At 37.0% G+C, this 22,567-nt stretch overlaps 1 protein-coding gene and 1 pseudogene across 1 annotated transcript in view; both read right to left on the bottom strand.

Annotated features, from left to right (window-relative positions):
* MAP1B (microtubule associated protein 1B) overlaps window positions 1–22,567 on the bottom strand; it is a 689,412-nt gene that overhangs the window by 418,997 nt on the left and 247,848 nt on the right. The window lies entirely within an intron of this gene.
* Window positions 3,866–3,984, bottom strand: LOC122796064 (annotated as a pseudogene).

Here is a 22,567-nt window from a genome sequence, read left to right as displayed (position 1 = left end):
CCAGCTTTTGTGTTGCCTGGATGGAGTAGTTTGTTGTGTTTAGGGTTATGGTGTTGGTTTTGTTGGTATTGAAGGTGGTTTTTCTTGTCCAGATAGATGAGCTTTTTTGTTTTGTTTCTCAGGTATTTGAAGTTTTGATGGTCAACTGGGTTTTTTGTTGACCTCCATTTGGACCACAGTCTATTTCATAGTTTGTTTAGTGGTTTTGGAAAGCCATGGGGCTGCTTTGGAACTGACTCTGACTAGGCGGGATGGGGCATGATGGTTTAGAATCAGTAGGAAGGTGTTGTTAAAATGGGTTACTGCTTCATCTATTGGGAGGTATTTTAGAGAGGACCAGTTATATTCTTTGAGTTCATTTTGAAAGGATGCTAGGTTAAAATCTGTGTTGTTGTATTTGGTACGATAAGTTGGTTGTTTGGGATTGTTGGTTTTTTGTTTAGTGATTTAGAGTCATGCTCTCACTGACTATAAAATACTGAGCCAGTGCTCTGCAGTAGCAAGTGGTTATACATTAACAATGTGGTAGCTACTCTCATTTATAAAATAGCCTTCAAATTCTATCTGGACAGCTCTGGAAGAAAACAAACAAACAAACTAAAAAAACATAATTTTCTTAACGTTCAGTGTTTTTGTTTTTATCAATGGTATCTAACCTTGGTATGATTCATCTTTAGATAATCAGAAGAAAGAACATCTAACAGTTATTTGGGTGGATAGTGGGCAAACCAGTTCAATATAAAAAGTGTTCAAAACAGACTAAAAATAAGCAATGCTTATCATAAACCTTTTTTATGATGTTGGAATGGCTCCTATAACTTTGTTTAAAGTGCAAGAATGAAACAAGATGCAAATAAGTCTGAGATACTGAAACATTTTGCAAGGTTTGTCACAATATATTTTTAATATTTTTACACTTTTCTTACCCATTTATTACATGGCATATAGTAAATGCCTTCTTTCTGGTGCTTACCATTACCTGACTGCCCTGTGAAGTCAGTAATTCCACAGATCTGAAACAACCTTCACATATAGCCACCTTTTTGTATTCTAGTCCTTTTAACTAATGGAGACACTCACTAAACAAAAATACACACGTAGTTACTTACACACTTAATGGTTTGGCTCAGGCTATGGCTGAAAATACTCCTCTGACCAGCTCAATGATCCAGTTATCACATTAAAAAAAAAGAAATAAAAAAGGGAGCAAGCTAATAAATAAATACAATGCAGTATGCAGTGTCATACATATATGTGTGTGTGTGTGCATGTATGTGTGAGTCATCTTGAAAAGCTTATTTTTAAATGTCTGCACCATAGCACAGGAGAGTGAAGGTGACCATTAAAGAACTGAGTGTTTATTAAATGAGAGATTGTATTGTTCACTTTTGTTTCCTTCCAAGAATATGCTGATGCGTAAAATGTAAAGCATGAGAACATTGCCAGATGTCAGAGTGGAAGGGCAGCATGAGAAGAGTTCAACTAGACAAGGCTTTATTTTCATCTGCAGTATCTTCTTTTTTATAAACAAATGCTGCATTGAAATGATTTTCAAATGTAGACATACAAATCAATCACTAATACCTTAAGGAAATGAAACACGAGATACAGAAAAAAATCTCAGAAACAGTTGTTCTGTGTACTGCACTGAGACTACAGTAACTCAGTGGAAAAGTAATTTTGCACCTTTTTGCAAGAAATAATTAAACAGCTGTATTACAACGCAATCTTGATAAAAAAAATAAATAGTGAACATCGTAACCCTAAATGCATGATATCACTGCATTTAACATATTATTATTATTATTATTAATAACAAACACTTAAAATAACACTAAAACACAAACACTAATAATCTGTGACAAAAAGCAACTCTTTCTCATTCACAGGACGTACATATTTTTATAACCATTCAATGTATATCAATCATATGGCATCATTCTACAGGCATACACCTGTATGTCAGACTGTATTATAACTATTAAAGTTAATATTGTAACAGAGGATACTGGAAGAGAAGAGGTTAAGTTCAGCCCCAGCTAACTTTTAGAAAAATATCCTGAACCTACCACAGCAGCTCAGCCCAATTCACACTAAAAGAAAACAAAAAGCAAAACTTCACACACACTGCACAAAAATGCACACTCAGACTCCACACAAAAAATGCACACTCAGACTCCACAAATTGTATCACTAAGAATAAAACAAAGAATGAAATGCAAAGCTTCAAAATAAACAATAAAAAACTCACAACCAACCAATCAGAAATAACATTACCTGTAAAATTGACCTGATTCTAAATAATAACTAAACCACATAAGATTAAACTAAATCAAAATGCAGTTGAGCTATAAAATTGTCATAGCTGGTGTGGCGATATGAGGTATTATCAGCTATGCCAGGATAATTAGGGTAGTGGATGTGCAACATATGCCAGCATAGCTAGCTGGAATTTTGTAAAGAAATATATGTAATTTGTCATTTGTATATCAAACTGATCTGTGCAGGTGCATGTGCTGAAAATGTATTTGTAAAGCTGCTTGTGTTAAAAAAATGTATCAACAGTGGTTCCTGCCAGACAGAAAAAGGAAATAAACCTGTATGTCAGACTGTATTATAACTATTAACATTAATACTGTAACAGGGAATACTGGAAGAGAACATGTTAAGCTCAGCCCCAGCTAACTTTTAGAAAAATATCCTGAAATTAAATTACTTAATTTAGGCCATAAATACTGTATCACACAGATCTGAATGCAACCAGAGACAACAAGTCTGTATTAGGAAGTCTTCTGTGTTGTCCTTGGGGAGTGAACTAATTGTTACTCTGGAAGGGTGGAAGTTTGAAATTGTTTTATGACTTCTAGAAACTACAAAAGATCTTAGCAAAGCTCTAGGTGAGTAAGGTAACACATCTGTGGTAAATCCTGGCAACAAGAGGAGTATGGGAACCAGAAGTCAGATGACCAGATGTATGTGATGTCATTCTGTAATCCAGCACAAAAACAATGTTTAAAACCTGATGAGACTGAAGTCTCAGGGCAGTCTGTTTTTGAAACCTGACAATGGAGGAATACCACTCATCTACTTCATCTTGCCTTGCTCTAGTAAGTAACCAGGGAATAATAACTCAGAGCAGTCAGGAAAGTGAGATTAGTTAAAGTACTCTTTTTCCGCATCTATGTGAATCTCTTCATCTGTTTTGTTTTAATATTTCCTGATTAAAACTCTGGCATTTATTGTAAATAGATATTTAGTATCTTTGTGTTCTTTTATTATTTATTATTAAATATATCCCAGATTGAGTGTGTTTCATGTGTGCTCTTAAGGGAAATTGTGCTTGATGCAGAGAGCTGCATTTGGAAATAATGTGTCTATTTTTGCAAAAAAAAAAAAAAAAAAGGTATATAGATACAGAAAAATAAAAATCTGCTAGGATCAGCTCTGAGCTTAATTGTCACTCTAGACACAAAATATTCACAAAAAACAAGGTAAAGTCCATTGATCAGAAATGTTAGGCAGGTAATAGTAAGTCGTGAACTTGTTTATTTAGACTTCACAAAGCTTTCAGTGTAATGCCCTTCCTCAGTGTGTTACATAACACACTACTATTCATAGGATGGTACTACGCTATCGGCCCTAGGGCCCATACAAGCCTAGCCATAACAATTCCCTGAATATTTCTTCCCACAATATTTACTTCAGTGGACCCCTGTCTAGCAGGGTGACTGACGTGATCCCTGGGGTGAATTTCCTATAGGTTCATAGGTTGGAAATAAACAGCCTCTACACGGCTCAAACCCAGGACTGTGCACACCATACACAAAGTGATTTACCACTAAGACATCCCAGATATAAAAAAAAGAGCCTACAGCACCTGGTATTCCCAGGCGGTCTCCCATCCAAGTACTAACCAGGCCCAACCCTGCTTAGCTTCCGAGATCAGACAAGATCGGGTGCATTCAGAACTAAAACCTTCATGACACTGTATATTCATTATTCTAAAGTCTCTAGTCTGTGATTTAAATCACCTCCTCTTATGCTCCTATGCATAGACTAGAGACTTCAGAATATGAATGGATAGTGAGACTGCAAGCAAACTCTCTACCTCGTATTAATGTAGCAGTGAACTTGAAACCTATACTAAAGAAAAAGACAAATGCTGTTGAACTATTGTAAATGATTGATATATGCACTTTAATATGTATTTTTTTATACATTGTTTATACTTTTTTATCATTTTAGAGTAGAAGACAGTTTAAAAATGAACTATTTCATGTTTTAAAATGTGTTTTATGTCTTTAAATATGAATATGTAATTGTTATTTTCTGACTGAGCTATGTCATGAAGGTTTTAGTTTAAAATGTATGCGAATAGTAGTTTATATAACACACTGAGGAAGGGCATCGGCCTGAAAGCTTTGTGTATCCTAAATAAACAAGTTCACTACTTACTATTACTTGACTAGAGTTTCTGATAAATGGACTTTCCTTTGTTTTTTTGTGAATATTTTGTGTCTGGAGTGGCATTTAAACTCAGAGCTGTTCCTAGCTGTTTTTTTCTTTTTCTGCATCTATTTTTGTCCCTCTCTGGTGGCAGTGGTGAGGATTTAGGCTCCTTGACTACTGGCCCAGAGAGGGGATGTCACAGCTGGGTATAACCCTTGCTAGATTATGGCAACATCTCTGGTACTATATAGGAAAATCTAAAAATTATTTGAGAAGTATATAACAGAAACAGCCACTAGATTAAACAGGATGCAGAAATTATGCGATTAACTACTTAATAGACAGCTTACACAAGTATTTACTGAATTTCAGCAACAGTATTTTAAACTATTAAACAAATTAAAAGGGTAAAAAGATATGTTTGTGTGATACATTAAATATTTGCTAAAGTAGGGCTAGGTAATTCAGTTTTGTGATTGCTGACTTTGCCACTCAAAATAAAAAAAAAAAATCCAAAAGAACAGTACAAGATATTTTGTGTATCATACATATGCCAGATCCCAAGTATTCCAGCTATAGTAAAAACTGAAAAAATAACCATACTAACACAACTACAACATAAATAAAATGCTACTTTAAAACATGTATAAACCAAGATTCTTTCAAAGACTAAGCACAAACCTAACTGGGCACACATTCTCTATACTAAAATAAAAATAAACCTTAAAATACTTACTCAATCAATACAAAAACAATACTTACTCAATCTCCAAGAAAATTATATTAAAGTGACATATGACTGATTGCAACCCCTAGAAAAATCTGACTTCTAAAAGGACAACTCTGACTTAACTAAATACAAAGAATGTTAAAGAAAACTGAAAAAAAAATAGCAAACACCTAAAAGAAATTCCAGTTAAGTGGAAAATAACCTACTATATGTGTATGTACTGTGATCATCACAAGAAACACCTGTAAAGAAAAACTATAAAAAAAAATCTGAAACCTAAACACATTTTAGATCAAATATATAGAAACATATCAAAGACAACTCAGCAGCATGTTCTATCAAGTTCCACACTAGCCATGTCCTTGATTAAATCCCTCAATCGTCTTCACTGGCCCTTGTGAAAGCAATTACTTTGCCTCTGAGCTCAAAAATCCAACCACAAAATTTAATATATTCAATTTTATGACTTGTTTGGTGCCCCCTCCCCAGTACTGAACACAATCTGACCTAATTCTTTAAACCTACCAAACTCCAATACAAATATTAAATTAAAAAAAATCAAAAAATACCCCATTTCATTATACCTCTCACATTATTTGTAAAAAAAAAAAACACCCATGTTCAGAAAAAGCAGAAAACACTGACAATGATTTTGAATCCTGTTGTTAAAACCCATTTACAAAAACTGTCTGATATAATGGTCAGCACTATTCCATAAGGGAAGCAGTGCATAATATTCCATAACTGCTAGTCCATTATTAGTCCTTTCTTGTTGCTTCTTAACATCTGTACTTTTTTTAATCCCTACTATATTTGACCCTTTTTACTCCTTTATATTTTCTTGTGTAATCTTTCCTGAACTTTAATTTATTCATTTTTATACATACATATGTTACTAGCTTTGGTAGTTCCCAAAACATATTTCGTAGGCAGCTTGGTTAATGTTGAACTATATATTGCTCAATTATACGTGTGCTTACAAAGTGCACAGAATGTATTTCTCTTCCAGTATAGCTACAGCCTATGACATTATAATAAATAATATACTATTCTTATTTATAAACGTATTCAGTACTGGCTTCATCCCAGCTACTTTATCTGTGTTAATCAGTCACCAATTCTTGAGCTATAAAAGAACTTAAAATGCATGTAATCACATATGAATGCTATTTCTCAGCCCTAGTATTAAGAATATAGCTGCATTATGCAGCTCTTCACAAAATGTTTGAATCTCACCATTAGTTCTAAAATTTGGTATGTTTTCTAATGTTCTGTAATTTTATAAATGCTGCTATGATACATTACAGTTTAAAGCTTTACTGCTCTACTAATTAAATAAAGCAGTTTTCTCAGGATTTGTTCACAGGATGAATCATTTATTTATGCAGTAACAATGATAAATACGGTAATGTGATCGTCTTCCTTGGTAGTATAGTAGAGAGTAGCCTTGCATGTCATGCAGTATACTGGGGTTCAATTCGAGCACATACCTTCGGGGTGGGAGACTGGCGTAATGGTTAAGGTGCTTACCTTATAGACACATGGTACAGGGTTTAATTCTCACATGGAGCAATTGGCTAGGCTTAAAATGGTCCACAAGGACAGTTAGCCTAGTACTAATCTACAAAACTAAGTTGTTATAGAAAAACATTATCTGCCAAACTGTATTACATTTCCTTCTCAGTATTTCATTAACCAATCCATGTAAGTAAGGAAAGCAATGCCTCTTGCAATTGTTTCATTCAACAAGGGGCTAAACAAATTAAGTAACTCAGTTTATTTTTCTGAATGATAATCCCCTAACGCTGTTCAACCTCGACTTCCATACAGGCTTTATACTAAGAGAATGGAGAATAGCTACAATCATTCCCCTACATAGGGGAGGACCTTCCACAGAACCAGGCAATTACAGACCTATATGTCCGACCAGCCTCATATACAAAACAATGGAAAGATTATCATGAAGCTAATCAATAAGGACATAGATAACCTCCAAAACACTGGACCTGTCAGATTAGATTCATCAAGGGCAAGTCATGCTTACTCAACCTGGTGAACTTTTCTGAAAAGGTCACCAAAGCAACAGATGAAGGTAAAACAGTGCACACTGCATACCTCGACCTAGCTAAAGCTTTTGACATAATCCCCACGCATACATAGTAGGAAAGCTAAATAAACTGGGAATAACTTCAGTGTCGTCCAATGGATTGCCAACTGGCACACAGACAGAAAACAGGAAATCAAAATAGGGGAATTTACTTCCACAAACAGACTAGTCACCAGTGGAGTCTCTCAGGGTTCTGTGCTGGGACCTCTCCTGTTTGGCAACTACGTCAATGAAGCAAAAGCCAATATTAAAAGACTGTGGCTGAATAAATTTGCAGAAGACTGCAAGATGGAACAGTCACTGAGTCCCCCAAATGACTTAGCCATTCTGTAGGAAGGTTTGTCTCAAATAAATAACAGGTGCCAAAACCATGGACTGAAACTGAAGGCCAAAAAATGCATTAACATATCATCTACCCAGGGGAACTATCACATTGATATGTTCCTAAGAGCTAATTCAGTTGTTTGGGATTTTAGAACTTATGCGGACAGGGACCTAATTTTCAACCAGCATGTGTCCATTGTCATAAGAAAGTCCTTCTATACTGCTCTGCTTATTAACAAATGGATTTTGTCTAGATTTTAAGGATGTCATTGTTCCCATTATTTAGCTCTTGTTAGGCCCATCATTGGGTATAATGCCCCCTTTGTCATGTATCTGTCCAGGCACATGCAGCTGCAGTGCCATCAGAGATACCTTACTAAAGGTAGTATACAAAGCCTAAACAATATGTCTGACATTTCCTGATACAAAGCTTTGCCACTATAATAAATATCCTACAAACTGCTAAGAGGTGACTTGTTTCTTGCATACAAGGCATCCACAGACTTGGTACTAATGGATTTACTGTACGTCAGCAAGTCAAATGGCATCAGAAACACCAGCTCTATTTATTTAAATCTCTTCCCCGATATCAATAGAATAGTTTGAAGGGACATGTTTATCTCACAAGAGGATACTTCTGCCTTGGAACAGACTCTACATTACAAACAAAACAAACCTCATCCCTGTCCATATTCAAACGCAAATTGGATCTATGGATGGAAAACAGAACATTTACCCAAGTTCTGCCCCTGTACTACTATTGGACAGAGGCTGCTCCTAAATGCTTTATCCCATGCATGGTTACTCTCAAATTTTCTATGGCATAATTTCAGTTATTATCACAAGGGAGAACATATAATTATTACCTATGGGAAAAGCCAATCTAACACCAAATGGGATAGGGTAATTCAAGTACCAAAAGGGAAAGTGACTTGACTTAAAATAGCCTGCTTGGGCAGCTAGCCTAGTACTTACCTATGAAACTATAAACCTATGAACAGTTGTTGAAAGGAAGATTAGCTGATGTCACTTGAAGGCTTGCAGTTATTTCCTTATGTTTACATTTACAGAGTAGACACATTTGTATTTGTTGTTTTTTTTATCTGCTGTATACTGCCCCTCAGCAGGTGGTCAAGGTGAAATTTCCTGTGCATCGGTTATGTGAAGAACAAGCCAATGTTGCTGGCTATTTTCTATCGGAAATCATTGCTGATGCAATTTCTAAATGTGAGCCAGCAATGATTAACGTCTTTTGGGATATTTCAATTTCTTCCTTTTTCTAGATGGTGTGACTGTGCAGTTTGTGTATGTAATATATATACGTTTGTGGCCTTCTGCAAAAAAGGCTTAAAGGTTATTTTTACCCTTCTGTATTTCTGGCATTGTTTTTTGTGACTGATGCTTCGGGTTGTGCATTTCAGGGATTCAGAGTAGAACCACTGTAAACATTTAGGATTATCAACCTTGAATATATTCTATTAGCAGACAAAACCTGACTGGTATACAGTGTTTTCAGTTACACTGTATTCCTTTTACATTTGAGCAGCCTAATTTATTTATAATATGTGGAACACCCTTGTTATATCAGAAAATCAATGAGTTATCATCACTGTTTTGCGGTCCTACTTATGTTACACATATTATTATGTTGCACTCTGCACTTATATAGGACAAGATAACAGTACTTTGAATTAAGCATGTATCAGGAGAGCATGTGTAACAGCAGAAGTGTTACTGGAACCAAACACTACTCAGTAAGCACCATCATTTCAAATGAAATAAAACAATCTATAAAATAAATGAGTTTTAACAACTAATCTCTTAAAAACTACAAAGTATAGATGTTTAATGCAGGCTGCAAAAAATCTACTTTTTTCCTTTTTTAATTACTGTAAAATATATAAAATGCCAACAATAATATATACAATAAATAATAACAGAATAATAATTACCAGAAATGTACAGTTAAATAAACTTGCCATAACAGTATATGTTTGAATGATCACTGTTGCAGTAGCCTTAGCTATATGGGCTATATTGTGCCAAGGATATAACAGCTGGCCATCAAGAAAACTGGCGACTCCTCTTTGGGATCTTAATTTTGTGTTACAGAAGCTAACACTTGCTCCATGTAAACCAACTTATCTGGCTGAATTGATGTTCTTAATGAAAAACTGTTTGCTGATTGCTCTGGCCTCTGCAAGAAGAGCATCTGAGTTGCAAGCCATTATAGTGGGTCAACTCTATTTCATTTTCTACAGAGACAGTTTTATTTGAGAACTAATTCTTCTTTTATTCCTAAAGTGGAGTTTAGCCCAAACTGTCCAGCTCATTGTTTTCTTTCCTGAACATAAAAACTAAATTAACATCCCAAAAATGAGTCATCAGTTTTCTTGGAGGTCACTTACGCAAAACTCCTTTCAAAAATATTCTCAAATGAGAATGCATAGAAAGAGGAGAATCCATGGACAGACATGCTGAAATGGGAGACAAATAAACTTTAATAGGGAAGTAAGAAAGGACATATGATAGTAACTCACAGAAATATTGTAAAACGAGAGCAACATTAGCCCTGAATGAGTCCTGGTTATGTTCTTGGCACCAACCAGAAAACCTTTTGCTAACATGATTTTCTAGTAATAGACTTTCTTGGCTCCATTAGTATCTGCTGCACATCCTCTGCAAACAGGTGTCTACAGGGAATTACGACCCTATCATCCAGGAAGTCAGCTGTGTGACTAGATCTATTCTGTGAGGAAGTTTGAGGTAACTGCCTCTAGCCATTTTCAAATAAAGAGAACAACTGCTTACTGGGCCAGAATGGAGTCACCACAATGATCTTGGAGGATTCCTTCTGAATCTTCAGAAGGAGCCTGGATAGCAGTGGAAAAGGTGGAAGAGCACACAGTATAAATCCTGTCCAAAGAAAGGAAAAAGCATCTGTATTCCAGGCCTGCTTGCATGGAGCCCTGGAGTAGAACCTTGCCAGCTGACTGTTCAGAAAAGAGGCGAGGAGATCTACTTGAGGAACTCCCCAGAAATGGATCAAATCTTGGAAGACCCCCTTATCTAGTTTCCATTTCTGAGGATCTGTCCCAGCCCTCCTGAACTTGTCTGACACAGAGTTTTGCTCTGACAGGATGTAGGATGCCGAAAGAGTGATATTGTGCTGTGAAGCCATACCCAAGTTATCATGGTTAGTCTGCAAAGGGGGTAAGACCTAGCTCCCTTGCTTGTTGATGTATGACATGACTGTGGTATTGTCTGTGTTACAGATATTACCACAGACAGTACCACTGAACTACTTGACTGTGGTATTGTCTGAGTTACAGATATTACCACAGACAATACCACTGTACTACATGACTGTGGTACTATCAATAAAACTTGGAGAGGTCCAGGGGACCAAAGGCAAGCATCTTTTATATTTATATACTTGCATCTATTCTGTCCTTGGTGTCTCAAACACCTTGTACTTTTATCCCTCTTAAAACTGCTCCCCAATCAATGTCAGATGTATCTGTGGTGGCTGGTTGCTTTTCAGCAGGGAGGAGAAGGGGAAACCTAGATGTAGTGAAATTTGCTACTCCACCAAGTAATTTCTCTTCTGGCAAACCCCAGAACTGGGATTTGAAAAGTGAATGGGTGTTGGTGCTGGGATCAATGAGACTTCAGATACCACTGTATCTTTCTCATATGGAGTCTTGTCAGTGATATTGTGAGAATCATAGATGCCATGGGACCCAAAATCCTGAGGTATTCCCTCATAGTGACTGAGCTCTGAGTGGAAAATCTTTGATATAGGAAAAGCTTGGGTTGTTTATCAGACACCAAGGTACATAATCCTGTGTGAATAAATCAAAAAATTAACTTTGAATGTTCTCCTGGAATCATAGCTTGTGTAAGACATCTGTCACCCAAGTGAGAGATTTTTTTACATTTTGAAAAAGACTCTACAAAGGTAAGCAAGTTGTCAAAATATGGAAAATGCGGCCTACAATGGGTTATAACTAGAACTAGATGCTTTGTAAAACTCTTGGTGCAGTGGTTAGTCCAAATGGTAAAGCAGAGAATTCATAATGAGATCCAGACACATAAAACTTTAAGAAACACCTGATATCTGGATGAATGGGGATATAAATCTTTCTTAAATCTAGTATTACTGGGAAACTTGAATGCGAAAGAAGTGGAAACAGGTTATGAAGTGACAGCATTTTGAATTTGAGCACTATTGCAAAAATGATTAAGAAAGATCCAGAAATGGTTTCCAAGCATTTTCTTTCTTTGGCACCAAAAACATTCTTGAAAAAAAACTTTTCTCAACTTGAGTAGGAGGAAATGGCTCTATCACTCCCCGAGACAATGAGTATTGAAGAGCATGGGGAAATAAAGGAGTCAGGTCTGGTAGGGGAGGAATTACCCTCCAGAGAGAAATTTCCTCCCAATGTCACCTGTAACCTTGATGAATGACCTTCAGAATCCATTTGTCTGAAACTATCTGTTCTTTCAGATAAAAATGGAAATTAAAACTTTCTGAAAGGGAAAGGGGACTGCTAGGGTTGGAGTGGGTGGGTTGGGGGAGATAAGGTCTCTTTAATCATACTGACTTGTCGGACTGTCCCTATTGTGGTGGGAGTTCAAATATTCTTTTCAGGACGCCCCTTGCCATTTCTTCTGTTTACCAGCATTTTGCTGAGACTTTATTTTACTTCTTGCCAAAATTGGATGACGGGTTAGAGAATCCCTTAGGGTATTTGGAAGAGGAAGGCTGAAACATTGCAGAGATTCCCCGTATCATTTATCACCTTTATCACATTTTTTGATAACCTCTGCAGCACAGGGACCAAAAACTAAATCTCTATAAAAAAGGAGAATTTAAAATCTTATTTTCATATTATGGAGCTTGTGAGAGGGCAGTCAAGCAAGCCTCCTCAAAACAGTTCCAGTGCCCATAGCCCTGGAAGAAGTATCAGAGTCATACACATACTTTAAACAATGAGTAATGGACCATACAGTGGAAGAAAATAACACATTTAAAGCAGGATTTTTCCTCAGTAGAAGAAACAGCAGACAAAACATTCCTCATACTTTCACAGTTACTAAGAAGAACCTAAAACATGAGCCTGGCAATTCAAAATTCTAAAAATTAAAGTTGCAGAAGCATACACTTTATTCCCCACACTTATCAATTATCTTCCCATTTTTGTCAGAAAGTGTAGGATTGAAATAAACCAAATATTTAGCAGCAAAATGATTAACTAAAGCCATAGCTGCTGTATTAGGTTTGGGATGAGTGTATGAAAACTCAAAAGACTGAGGAACTTTATGTATTCCATCTACCTTTTAGGAACAGCAGGCTGACTGTCAAAAATTTGCAGGCAGTGACACACATACACAGAGACACACACACATGCACACACGTATACACACACACACACACACACACACACACACACACACACACACACACACACACACACACGTATACACACACACACACACACACACACACACACACACACACACACACACACACACACACACACACACACACACACACACACACACACACACCTTCCAAAGCTGAAGGAATAAGTTATGGTTTGGAAATTCCATCTCTAACAGCTTATAGTATTTTCTGAGGGAGTGAGAAACAGCAGCGTTCTCCTACTGCAAACACTGGCAAATTCTGGAAATATTTTCAGAGAAAGAGACACCCCTACAGAGAGAATCAAATACTGATCTCCCCCTGTGACCGGTATGAACTACCTGTGGCAAATTTGACGATTTTATGGTAGCAGGACTGGAGCTTATTTTGTAGAGATGAGTGCAGGTTAGTAAAAATGGGGGCACCATAACAGGGAGTGCTGGCAAGAGCTTTTTTGGTGGTGCTGTCCATAAAATGTTTATGTCTGAACACACTAATTTGCAATGGGTTTTTTAACAGCATTACCAATATGGTGTTCAAATGCAAGTTTATTGTCAATGGTAATACGTAATACTATACTTCCACAGGATACAATTTCAATTTCTGTGTTGCTTTGGGAGAAAATATGAATGTGAGAGTTAGGTGAGAAGGGTTTTGCTGCAAAGAGTAGAAGCTTTTTTTTTTTTTTTTTTGGCATTAAGTAGTTGTGATTCAGTTAACCAGGCTTTGACTGCGGTGAAGGTATCTTGGGTTATTTGTTGGAGGTGTTGTAGACTATTTATGAAGGAGATGATGGAAGTATCATCTACACACTGGATAACAGAGCTACGAGGAGAAGCAGTGTGAAGGTTGTTGGCAAATATGTTAAAGAGTAAAGGCCCAAGTATGGACCTCTGTGGTACTCCAGTTTGGTTGGTTTGGTGTTCTGGTAGGGTATTTTGCCATTTTATACTTTGTTGCCTGTTAGTGAGGTAGCTATTAAACGATTGGTGGGTGGGGTGCAAACGATATTAGAAGAGTGTTGTAGAAGTTTTGTGTGCGATACTGTATTGAATGCCTTCAGCAGTAGTAGTAGTAGTACTGAAGTAATATTACCTGAGTTGAATGATCTCTGTAGAGTACTTATGAAGGAAATAAGGACAGTGCTTGTGCTGTGTGAGGGGTGAAAGCCATGTTGGGTGGGGGTGGGTAGGTTGTCGTGTGTGAGATGGTGAAGTAAGTGTTTATGGATACACTTTGAGGAGTTAGGATAGTGGGGAGAGGATAGAGATAGGATGATAGTCAGAGGGTTCATTGGAGTTACTTCCTTTGTGAAGTGAGGTGATATATTTTTTTCCAGAGGTTGGGAACATAGGATTCTATAATTGAGCTGTTGATCAGAATGCTAACAGGGTATGCTATGGCCTTGGCAGCGAGTTTTAAGTATTCTGGTGGGAGGTCATCATTGGAGAATGAGCATGATTTTAATTTTCTGAGGAGGCTCTGAATTTCTGTGGTTGGTATTGGTTGTAGTGAGAAGAGGCTAGATGCAGTAATATTGCCTTGTTGAAGGGGAGAAGAATTGTCTATGGGGGAAGAGGATCTTTCTAAGTGAGGACTGCTTTTGTGGGGTAGAGGAGGAGGGGGTAAGGGATTTGATAAGGTGAGGGTACAGGGAGAGCAGTCTGTTATTAATTTGTGTATGCCATTTATAAAATGTGAGTTGAGCATAGTGGCTATTTGTGATGGCATTTTTTCTGGGCATGGTGATGGGTTTTGTTTGGTGCCAGGGGTAAGGAGATTAGTGATGCTTTTCCAGAATTGTTTTGGGTTGTTTCTATAGTATCTTAGTTGATGAGAGAAACAGTTTCTCTTGTCAGTACATATTAGCTTTTTAGTTTTTTTCGTAACTGTTTGTATCTAAGTGGGTTACATTCATTTTTGTTTTTATGCCATTCTTTCCAGGCCATGTCCCTATTTTGCAGGAGTTGTTTAGTGGCATTTGTTATGCAGGGACCATGGTTTGATTTTACTCTTTTAGTATGAGGAGGGGCTAGGTTAATGAGTCTGTTTAGGAATATCTTATTAAAATAGTATAAGGCATCATCCAATGGGAGAGTTTTTAGTGTATGTATGCGTGTATGTATGGATATATATATATATATATATATATATATATATATATATATATATATATATATACACACACACACACACACACACATATATATATATATATATACATACATACATGCATGTGTGTGTGTGTGTGTGTGTGTGTATCATGCGATAAAATGCAAGCTGTGTTTTTGTATCTATATACATGCATGTGTGTGTGTGTGTGTGTGTCATGTGATAAAATGCATGCTATGTTTTTGTATCTTACCATAATGTTTTTGTACTCCATTGTATGATATGTCTTAAGCTGTTTATGTGATTGCTTTGTTTATGGTTGATTTGTGTATACTTTTTTAATTATTTCAATTGCTTTTAAGTTAAAAAAATGGGAGCTGGATCTCCTTGGGGAAAAAAATATTTTAAATTCTCAATGCCTTAAAGACATCAATTTCAGAAGTTCCTCAGAAATGCTTAATTACAGAATACTGTCTCTATCAGCATTTATTTGCTAAGTGCGATGGCTATTTGCTGGTATGAACACATAATATGAACCAAATGTCTCTGAAGATCCAAAACATAAGTATGCAGCTGTTAACGATTTGAGGATAAATGCAATTTTGTATGAAATTTCGGATTGTGTTTAAAATGATACTTTGTGTAGTACAGTTTTCTTACCAAAACAAAGAAATTTCAGATATAGTTTGATGACAGTTGATAAAACACTATTAAAAAGTCCTTCCAATGGTATATCTCTTACTGTCCCTCGACTACTTACTAAAGAAAATGCAGCATTCTGTTAGGACAGATGTGAAAGGAAGTGACTCATCATTCAGTCCTTTAATTAAGGTAAACCCCTTTTTAAATAAATAAAAATGCAGTCTCTCCAAATATCAGATATGTTCTATCACATCTATTCTGCAGAATAAAACATACATTATTAACTTTAATGTGTTACAATAACAAAACAGTTTCTTAAGCATGTGTTACATACTTATTTGTCAAACTAATGTTATGGTTGCTGTTCGCCATACTACATTTACAGAAAATGATACAAGTATGGTAATACTGAACTATATTTTCCATTTCTGTTGGGTAAAATCAAACTTTTATGACTATATATAATTATATACCCATTTCAACCCAGTTATTTTATCATTTAACCACCCATTTAGTAGATATACAACAGTAACAACATCACAGCAAAACTAAAAGAAAAAAATCCATTTTTCTTCCATGCAAGATATCATGGGAGTTATGCACATCTACTATTAACATTATTAAGAACTCAATATATAGGGCACTATGGAGCCAATAATGCTCTTCAGTTTTACCATACTAAATCCCAACTAATACAAGACACAGGCATGATTTTTTCAATTGCAATTCATCTAACATTTGTGTAAGCAAACAGTAGCATTCACAAACGACAAAGGAAAGATTAAGTCTTAAGATGCACTGCAATCCTTTCTTTAGGGTACATATAGACATTTACAAAATATCACCATTTTTAAGAATGATCATGCTCTGCAAAGAAGGAAAGTGTCTTAGAACAGATCTAATTGAAAATCTAATAAAAATCTTCATGGTTCTGAGACAGAAAACAGAACCTGTAAGAAAACATTGCCTTACCACTAACTATATCGATTAAAGTAAAATTAAATGCAAATGCTACCCTGTTAGAAAGAGTATAGTGTCCACTGTACAATTGATTTCTTGGGATGGATTTGTAGGAGGGTGAATTATACAAGTGATGTTCAGTTGTTTTTAAACCTACACGTCGTCATAGCTCTACCACTGACAATCCTAAAAAGCTTAACACTTTAGCAAAACTCCTATTTATATATAATATTATGAGTGTCACTTAAGTGGAGTGTGTGAATTGTGCAGTTTGCTTGTGAACAGAAAGTAGCATCTGCTATGGTTATACCATCCTGCCAGATTTAATCTCTGACCTTAACTGACCTGTATGGATTTTCTGCAGTAGAAGAAAAATAACAGCAGAAACATCAGTGGATTAGAGAAGGGGGTGGGGGTGGGGAGCTGGGCAGGTATAGAAAGTGAGAGAAAGGCAGATGAATGTTTCTTACAGAACTTAAGTTTACAGGATATTCCGATCTGTGAATACATGACATGAATGTATAAGGGACAGACTAAACTTAATCTGAAGTGCATATCTCTGCTGACGGACAAGAAATAAGTGAAATGTTAAACCATGCATCTACCTCAGCAGTATAACCTCACAATCCCCAACCTGTGTATTAACTGCCTGCTACAACAAAAATAAGTGTGATCCCCTTTTGTGCATTAACTCTGCTGCCATACAAATGAGTATGATACCTATTTGTGCATTAACTGTCTGCTGCCATGCAAGTATGATCCCCTTCCATGTATTAGCTGTCTATTACCACATAAGCAGGTACAAGTCCCCTTTTGAGCATTAAGTGTTTGTTACAGTGTAAGTGTGATGTTATAATTAATGCAGTGTGATTTCAGGCAGGGAGAATGCAACTGAGTTAGTATTTTGTCCTATGTGCTGTGGGTAAAGAAACACTAGTGGATGGTACTTTACTACACTTTGGCAAGGCCTTTAAAGCAATTCTGCATGGAACGTTGATGTAGAAAGTCAAGGGAGTAAGACAAATCTTGATTATATAGCATGTTGAACCAGAAACTCATTTTCAAGGAGGAAATACAAGAGCAATTGCTGGGGGGTGTAAAATGACAATAAAGGAAGGTTACAAGGGAGGCACCTAGAGGTCAGTCCTGAGGCTGATGTTAATGAATATTCTTGTAACAGACATCACCTGTGCTATACAAAATGTTATTCCAGTCAAATGCAATCCTAGGCCACAAGGGCAAAGGTTAATGCAATATTTTATGCGCACTTTTTTCAGCAGTTATCAAACATGTTTATGGGAGAGATAGGAAAACAGAGTCCTTAAAGGAAACCCATGCAGACACAAAAGGCCAAGCAACTTACACAAGGATAGTGATGAAAGATAAGAGTTTAGACACAGACCCTGTTCCAGTTAGGCAGAAACCATAACAACTGACTAAAGCTATCACCAAATACTTATGCTACTGTGTTCACTTTTAACAACGCTAATACCACTGCATGACACACGTACACTTCTGTAAGTCATCAGTGGATCATCTGTTTCCATTTCTTCCTGTCCTCTGCATCTTGCTCTGTCACACCAACCACCTGCATGTCCTCTCTCATCACATCCATAAACCTTATTTTAAGCCTTCCTCTTTTCCTCTTACCTGGCAGCTCCATCCTTAGCATCCTTTTCCCAATATACCCAGCATCCCTCCTCAGCACATGTCCAAATCAACAGAATCTTGCCTCTCTTGCTTTGTCTCCAAACTGTCCAACCTGAGCTGACCCTCTAATATACTGATTCCTAATCCTGTCCATCCTAGTCACACCCAGTGCAAATCTTAACATCTTTAACTTTGCCACTTCCAGCTCTGACTCCTGCCTTTTTGTCAGTGCCACTGTCTCCAACCCATATAACATAGCTGGTCTCACTACCCTCTTGTAGACCTTCCCTTTCACTCTTACTGGTACCAGTCTGTCACAAATCATTCCTGACACTCTTCTCCACCCATTTCACCTTGCCTGTACTCTCATCTTCACCTCTCTTCTACACTCACCATTACTCTGAACCGCTGATCCAAAGTACTTAAACTCATCCACCTTTACCAACTCTACTCCCTGCATCCTCACCATTCCTCTACCCTCCCTCTCATTTACACACATATATTCTGTCTTAGCCCTGCTGACCTTCATCCTCTCTAGAGCATATCTCCTCCTCTCCAGGGTCTCCTCAACCTGGTCCCTACTCTCACTACAGATCACAATGTCATCTGCAAACATCATAGTCCAAGGGACCTCCTGTCTGATCTCATCTGTCAACATGCCCATCACCACTGCAAATAAGAAAGGGCTTAGAGCTGATCCTTGATGTAATCCCACCTCCACCATAAACATATCTGTCACTCCTACCTCAGTCCTCACCACTGTCACACTACCCTCGTACATATCCTGTACCACTCTTACATACTTCTCTGACACTCCCGACTTCCTCATACAATACCACAACTCCTCTCTAGGCACCCTGTCATACGCTTTCTCTAAGTCCACAAAGACACAATGCAACTCCTTCTGACCTTCTCTGTATTTCTCCAACAACACTCTCAGAGCAAACATTGCATCTGTAGTGCTCTTTCCTGGCATGAAACCATACTGCTGATCACTAATCATCACCTCCCTTCTTAACCTAGCTTCCACTACTCATTGCCATAACTTCAAGCTGTGACTGATCAATTTTATCCCTCTGTAGTTACTGCAGCTCTGCACATCACCCTTATTCTTAAAGATAGGTACCAAAACACTTTTTCTCGACTCCTCAGGCATCCCCTGACTTTCCAAAATTTCATTAAACAATCTGGTTAAAACTTCCACTGCCATTTCTCCTAAGCACCTCCATGCTTCCACTGGTATTTCATCTGGGCCGACAGCCTTTCCATTCTTCATCCTCTTCATAGCTGTCCTTACTTCCTCCTTGCTAATCAGCTTCACTTCCCAATTCACTATCCCCACATCATCCAACCTTCTCTCTCTCTCTCATTCTGTTCATTCATCAGCCCCTCAAAGTACTCTTTCCATCTACTCAACACACTCTCCTCGCTTGTGAGTACGTTTCCCTCACTATCCTTTATCATACGTACACTTCTGAAGGAATTAATTGTAATTTATTTATTATTATTATTACTATTATTATTATTATTTATTTATTTATTGACTGGAAATGTCCACTGGGCCAATGACCCATTTTCAGTGGAGGCCCGGGGAGAAAAGCTACAATCACAGAAATTTTTACATAACATCAGCTTAACTTTGAAAGTCAAGAAAGTATTTACACAATACAAATTGAAGTAGATATACAAGACAAATACATATTATAGAGGTATACAATACAAGAAAAAAAACACAATGTGTTAGATTTTTAGTAATGCTGTTTGCTGTTTGTATATTCTCTTAAGTAAGAGTACTGTTTAATCAATTCTGTTTATTCAGCCACAGAAATAAAGCAAGAGAGACTGGATATGAAGACAGATGGTGAATTGCAACTATATTAAGTTAGTAAACGTATTTGTAGTGTATAGTGGCCAAAACATTTAAGGTGGTTTAATTATACGACTACAAGAGCAGACAAGGTTACTGAGATAGTGTTCTTTTAGTGCAAATTTAAATGTTTTTAAAGAGTCTAGTTGAGTAAGAGAGAGAGAGGGAGCACATTCCAAAGTTTGGCAATGGCATGGGAATAGAGACATCATTTATTCAACCCACCTGTCGTGCCTGAAAAAGACAGGTTTCTTGATCAGATAAGTGAGGTTCAGACGGAACAAAGAACTAAAATAGAGTATTTAACATGCAAATATGCTGCGCTGTGTCCAAGCACAGATTTATGATAAAATTATCCCAAAACACTAACAGCTCTTCAGCACTGCAGTAGGATTCCTGATCTTCTGAATGCTGCTTTACAAGTGCAGTAAAAGAGAAAAGATGACTAAACTCACTCAAGCCTAAAATGCTTTTTTTGTATACTTCCAATTCACACTCTCACCTCCTGATGACATCCACAACTTTTTTTGGACTGGATTCTTTAACTGAATTACCAGCTAATGTTGTGTCTTTCGGCTTATGCTTAGGGGTCGCCACAGCGGAACTCCGGTCCGCTAATGTTTGGTAGTGGATTTTTACGTGCCAAGTTACCAGCCCTGACGCACAACCTTCAACAAAGGCACGCCCATTCACGCATGCCTCCACACAGAAGATGCTCTAGCTGAGAATCGAACGGGACAACGTCTTGCTGTGAGGCGACAACGCTACAGCAGCACCACTAATAGGCAATATTAGAAAGGGCAAGGAGTTGTTAACAAAATGATACTAAAATCGTTAGTGTAGGACATCCTCCAGTGATGAAATTAATCTTCATTTGCCACTTATTATTCATATTTTTACATTTATGTTCACATTTTCATAACTGACAGACCTATATATTATTGAGGTGTATGGAGTGAAACATCCCTATGGGAGACAAGATAATTCACTGTCAGTGCTGGTTTATATTACACTATACTGGGAATATTGTTAATTGTTTGCTAGTAGTTATGAAAATAAGCATTATTTCCATATGTACTTCATACTTTGAACACAGACTGCCTTACAAGCTGTTTCTTGACATTAAGTTAATCCTTAGATGCTATTGAAAACTGTCTTTGACATCTGCACTGTAAGTTACACATCTTGAGAGATATCCAGTGTTATTTGTTTTGCTGATTATACAATTAAGCATATGTTTTCATTTTTCTCTAAATATCTGAATAAACATGCATTTACACAGAGGAATATCTTGTTGTTTTGTGAAAACTTGTGTTTGGTTAACAAAAATGTTCTAACAATATATGTCTAGGTTGTACAATTTTCAAGATATCAAAATTTATTTGTGAAAGTTTTGAAAAATATAACTTGGGTTTGTGTGCATTATAATACATTAAGCGTTTATGGAAAAGACTATGAATGCACCATCTATTATCACTGTAAATAATACTTCTCACTGATACCATTGTGTCTGTACAGTTTTAATAGTTTTTATTGTTCACAAAATATTTGCATTTTTATCTTATGTTTTTTTTAGTTCATTTTTCAGAAAATGTTCTGGAATGCAAGATGTGTGCAGGCTACTAGAGGTGTGACATTCCACACCACATAAGTGTTAATGAGTTAAGACAGATTACCTGCATTTGCTTGATAGCTTTTACTATGGTCAATTTAAAGAGACCAGCTAAATCTCTTCTCTCTTCATTTTCGGTGCTGTCCTGACATAGGTATATATAAATGCAACACTTGTGTCTTTCGGCTTTTCCCGGTTAGGGGTCGCCACAGCGGAACTCCGGTCCGCTAATGATTGGTAGTTGATTTTTGCGTGCCATGTTACCAGCCCTGACGCACAACCTTCAACAAAGGTACGCCCATTCACGCATGTCTCCACGCAGAAGATGCTCTAGCTGAGAATCGAACTGGACAGCGTCTTACTGTGAGGCGACAACGCTACCGCAGCACCACCACCGCGGATATATAAATGCAACACTATACTTGCTAAAAACACTTGTGTGCCTGAAGACCTAAATTGCTTCATTGCAGTACTACTTTCAGCTGCTGTTTAAGTTTAAAAATGTCAGGCAAGTCACAATAACAAAAATTAAGCCATTCCAAAGCAGGAGTTCTTTGACAGTAACATGAGCTTGCAACAGGAAATAGATGACAGCTGTGACGTCTGTTGCTCGTGTATTGTTGATTACATTACTTGTGCTAAAAACTACTTGTATGAAATTGTTTATTAATGTGCTGTGCATGTTG

This window comes from Protopterus annectens, chromosome 2.part2, assembly GCF_019279795.1.
Source record: "Protopterus annectens isolate FY-2018-M chromosome 2.part2, PAN1.0, whole genome shotgun sequence".
Classification (NCBI taxonomy): Eukaryota; Metazoa; Chordata; order Ceratodontiformes; family Protopteridae; genus Protopterus; species Protopterus annectens.
This window is presented reverse-complemented; position numbering and strand designations above follow the sequence as displayed.